This window comes from Mytilus californianus, unplaced genomic scaffold, assembly GCF_021869535.1.
Source record: "Mytilus californianus isolate M0D057914Y unplaced genomic scaffold, xbMytCali1.0.p SCAF_8, whole genome shotgun sequence".
Lineage (NCBI taxonomy): Eukaryota > Metazoa > Mollusca > Bivalvia > Mytilida > Mytilidae > Mytilus > Mytilus californianus.
In genome coordinates this window covers 14,199,622-14,204,537 of record NW_026262734.1, presented here as the reverse complement: position 1 = coordinate 14,204,537, position 4,916 = coordinate 14,199,622, and the positions used below count along the sequence as shown (strand labels likewise).

Sequence of the window (4,916 nt, the reverse complement as noted above, 5' to 3'; positions counted from 1 at the left end):
CCAATTTCCATTCTCAATTCTATTCATAATAACCTACAAACCTGTTGGTCTTTCTTGGCAAAAATTCACACTGAATATCTGCCTTTTTCACAATTTGAAATAATAACTCTAGCTGCAAAACATTATTAAAATGCTCCGCTGGGGCGCAGCTTGATACGACCACAGAGGTCGAACCCTGAACAGTTGGGGCAAGTATGGACACAACATTCAAGCTTGATACAGCACTGAATTTGGATTGTGATTAAATATTTGACACAGCATAGGTTTCTGACACAGAATGAATGTGGTCTAAGAACTTAAAAATTTTTAATTTACCTATTCAAACCATATCATTATTATTTGCTTTTATATATAAATCAGAAATAACCAATTTAAAATGGAAAATTTTAAAGAAAAAAAAAATCCCTCCACTAAATTTTTTGAACCCCCTTATGATTCATCACCCCCAAACTCAATCCCAGCCTTCCCTTTGTGGTATGGTACCTTGCAGTACAATTTCAGAGAGATCCATACACTTGAACACAAGTTATTGTCTGGAAACTAGAAAAATGTTTGTTTTTAGGCCCCTTTTTGGCCCCAAATTCCTAAACGGTTAGAGCAATTACCCCCAAACTCAAACCCAGCTTTCCTTTTGTGATATGGAACCTTGTAGTACAATTTCATAAAGATCCATACACCTACACACAAGTTATTGTCCTGAAACTAGAAAAATGCTTGTTTTTTGCCCCTTTTTGGTCCCTAATTCCTAAAATTTTGAGGCAATTACCCCCAAAATCAATCCCAGCATTCCCTTTGTAATATGGTACCTTGCAGTACAATTTCAGAGAGATCCATACACTTGAACACAAGTTATTGTCTGGAAACTAGAAAAATGCTATTTTTGGCCCCTTTTTGGCCCCTTATTCCTAAACGTTTTGGGCAATTACCCCCAAACTCAATTCCAGCTTTCCCTTTGTGATATGGAACCTTGTAGTACAATTTCAGAAAAATCCATATACTTACACACAAGTTATTATCATGAAACTAGAAAAATGCTTGTTTTTTGCCCCTTTTTTGGCCCCTAATTCCTAAAATTTTGCAACAATTACCCCCAAAATCAATCCCAGCATTCCGTTTGTGATATGGAACCTTGTGGTACAATGTCAGAGAGATCCATACACTAACACACAAGTTATGTCTGGAAGTTACAAAAATGCTTATTTTTGGCCCCTTTTTGGCCCTTAATTCCTTAACTGTTGGTACCATAACCCCCAAAATCAATCCCAACCTTCCTTTTGTGGTATTGAACCTTATGGTAAAATTTCATGGAGATCCATTCACTTAAACTAAAGTTAGATTGCGAAAACCAATGTGACTTCGGACGACGACAACGCCAACGTCATACCAATATACGACCAAAAAATTTTTAATTTTTGCGGTCGTATAAAAAACTAGAGGCTCTCAAGAGCCTGTGTCGCTCACCTGACTCTACTTTGGTTTTAGAAATCATGTAAAGATAGATAAAAATCATAACAGATACCCAAATAATGATTGAGGCCAAATTTTGATTAATATTGGTCCTGTTATTTAATAAAATATCCTGGTGGCCATCTTGAACAGTAAATCGGCAACAAAGTAGCAACACATGGTCAGCACTTCATAAGGAACATTCATGCCATGTTTGGTTTCATTCCATTCAGTGGTACTCTAAAAGAAGACATGTGTATGTATTTCCCATAGGGTCCTATGTTAAACTAAGTTCCCCGATGGCGGCCATCTTGGATGATGGATCGGCTACAAAGTAACAACACTTGGTCAGCACCTCATAAGGAACATTCATGCCATGTTTGGTTTTATTCCATTCATTGGTTCTCTAAAAGAAGTCATTTGTATGCATTTCCCAAAGGGTCCTATGTTAAACTAAGTCCCCCGCTGGCAGCCATCTTGGATGATGGATCCGCTACAAAGTAACAACACTTGGTGAGCACCTCATAAGGAACATTCATGCCATGTTTGGTTTCATTCCATTCAGTGGTTCTCTAAAAGAAGTCATTTGTATGCATTTCCCATAGGGTCCTATGTTAAACTAAGTCCCCTGCTAGCGGCCATCTTGGATGATGGATCAACTGCAAAGTAACAACACTTGGTCAGCAACTCATAAGGAACATTAATACCATGTTTGGTTCAATTCCATTCAGTGGTTCTCTAAAAGAAGACAATTGTATGTATTTCCCATAGGGTCCTATGTTAAACTAAGTCCCCGCTGTCGGCCATCTTGGATGATGGATCGGCTACAAAGTAACAACACTTGGTCAGCATCTCATAAGGAAGATTCATGCCATGTTTGGTTTCATTCCATTCAGTGGTTCTCTAAAAGATGACATTTGTATGTATTTCCCATAGGTCCTTTGTTAAACTAAGTCCCCTGCTGTCGGCCATCTTGGATGATAGACCGACTGCAAAGTAACAACACTTGGTCAGTACCTCATAAGGAACATTCATGCCATGTTTGGTTCCATTCCATTCAGTGGTTCTCTAAAAGAAGACATTTTTATGTATTTCCCATAGGGTCCTATGTTAAACTAAGTCCCCTGCTGTCGGCCATCTTGGATGATGGACCGACTGCAAAGTAACAACACTTGGTCAGCACCTCATAAGGAACATTCATGCCATGTTTGGTTTCATTCTATTCAGTGGTTTTCTAAAAGAAGACATTTGTATGTATTTCCCATAGGGTCCTATGTTAAACTAAGTCCCCCGCTGGCGGCCATCTTGGATGATGGATTAGCTACAAAGTAACAACACTTGGTCAGAACCTCATAAGGGACATTCATGCCATGTTTGGTTTCATTCCATTCAGTGGTTCTCTAAAAGAAGACATTTGTATGTATTTCCCATAGGGTCCTATGTTAAACTAAGTCCCCTGCTGGCGGCCATCTTGGATGATGGACCGACTGCAAAGTAACAACACTTGGTCAGCATCTCATAAGGAACATTCATGCCATGTTTGGTTCCATTCCATTCAGTGGTTCTCTAAAAGAAGACATTTTTATGTATTTCCCATAGGGTCCTATGTTAAACTATGTCCCCCGCTGGCGGCCATCTTGGATGATGGATCGGCTACAAAGTAACAACACTTGGTCAGCACCTCATAAGGAACATTCATGCCATGTTTGGTTTCATTCCATTCAGTGGTTCTCTAAAAGAAGACATTTGTATGTATTTCCCATAGGGTCCTATGTTAAACTAAGTTCCCCGATGGCGGCCATCTTGGATGATGGATCGGCTACAAAGTAACAACACTTGGTCAGCACCTCATAAGGAACATTCATGCCATGTTTGGTTTTATTCCATTCAGTGGTTCTCTAAAAGAAGTCATTTGTATGCATTTCCCATAGGGTCCTATGTTAAACTAAGTCCCCTGCTGGCGGCCATCTTGGATGATGGATCGGCTACAAAGTAACAACACTTGGTCAGCACCTCATAAGGAACATTCATGCCATGTTTGGTTTCATTCCATTCAGTGTTTCTCTAAAAGAAGTCATTTGTATGCATTTCCCATAGGGTCCTATGTTAAACTAAGTCCCCCGCTGGCGGCCATCTTGGATGATGGATCGGCTTCAAAGTAACAACACTTGGTCAGCACCTCATAAGGAACATTCATGCCATGTTTGGTTTCATTCCATTCAGTGGTTCTCTAGAAGAAGTTCAAAATGTAAAAAGTTAACGCCGACGACGGACGACGACGGACGACGCCGGACGACGCCGGATTGACGACGGACGACGGACGACGGACGCCAAGTGATGAGAAAAGCTCACTTGGCCCTTCGGGCCAGGTGAGCTAAAAAATGAATGGAGACATATCAAAAATTTGTTAGAAAGGTACTAGAAATTGATATAAATTTTTAATAGGAAAGAAATATACATTCAAACCACAATCTGTAAGTAAGAATTTTATGATAAAAAATGCTTATATCAGTATTCCTGATGTCGAGGACAAGAGACAATTTTCAGTACTCATCCACTTGCCCTTTGGTCTCTGCTACAAAGTTATCTCATTGGCAATCATGCAACAAGTTTTATTATTGTAAAATATTTGGTAGACAGTTGAAAAATTTGAATGAAATTAAATTTTAGTAAGCACAATGTGTGGGAGAGTACTTATACATCCCAGTTCCTTATATGAAATGACTCTTTACTCAATTGCAGAACAGGATATTTTTTACATTGTTTACTTAAACACAATTTTTGTGAAATTTTATACACTATATTTGGTTGTACAGCATATTTTTGTACCAATTAATATGAAATAAGGTATACCAATTTCCTGATGATAAAATTAACATAAATCTTTATCACAGTAATGAAAGCATATTTTTGTACCAATTAATATGAAATAAGGTATACCAATTTCCTGATGATAAAATTAACATAAATCTTTATCACAGTAATGAAATCTAATTAGGTCATAATCAGTCTATTAGATTAAAAAAAGAAATGTTTACCCTTTCAAATATTTCCTGTTTTTCACTATCTTTCTTTCTCTTTATTCTATGGGTCAGTATGTGCATCATGATATTTGCATTGCTTTTGATCTCATCCAAATCACATTGTAATACTTGCGGCTGAACACTGTCCAATTTGAAATAATAACTCTAGCTGCAACACATTAAAAATAAAGTGAATGAAGACTTATCAAAAGTTTGTTAGAAAGGTACTAGAAATGGATATAAATTTCTACTAGGAAAGAAATATACTTTAAACCACAATCCGTAAGTAAGTATCTAACGATAAAAAATGCCTATATAAGTATTCCTGATGTAGAGGACAAGAGACAATTTTCAGTACTCATCCACTTGCCCTTTGGTCTCTGCTACAAAGTTATCTCATTGGCAATCATGCCACAAGTACTCATTTTATTATTGTAAAATATTAGG

General features: G+C 37.7%; 1 long non-coding RNA gene across 2 annotated transcripts; it reads right to left on the bottom strand.

Moving 5' to 3' along the window:
* Positions 1-360: 360 nt before the first annotated feature.
* On the bottom strand, positions 361-3,741 carry LOC127710559 (uncharacterized). Of its 2 annotated transcripts, none has more exons than XR_007986229.1 (2): positions 3,626-3,741; positions 361-3,459 (listed from the first exon to the last, which is right to left on the bottom strand). It is a non-coding gene; the product is annotated as an uncharacterized LOC127710559 (long non-coding RNA). The 2 variants fall into 2 exon arrangements; XR_007986230.1 differs by having other exon boundaries at positions 361-3,293.
* Positions 3,742-4,916: the final 1,175 nt, after the last annotated feature.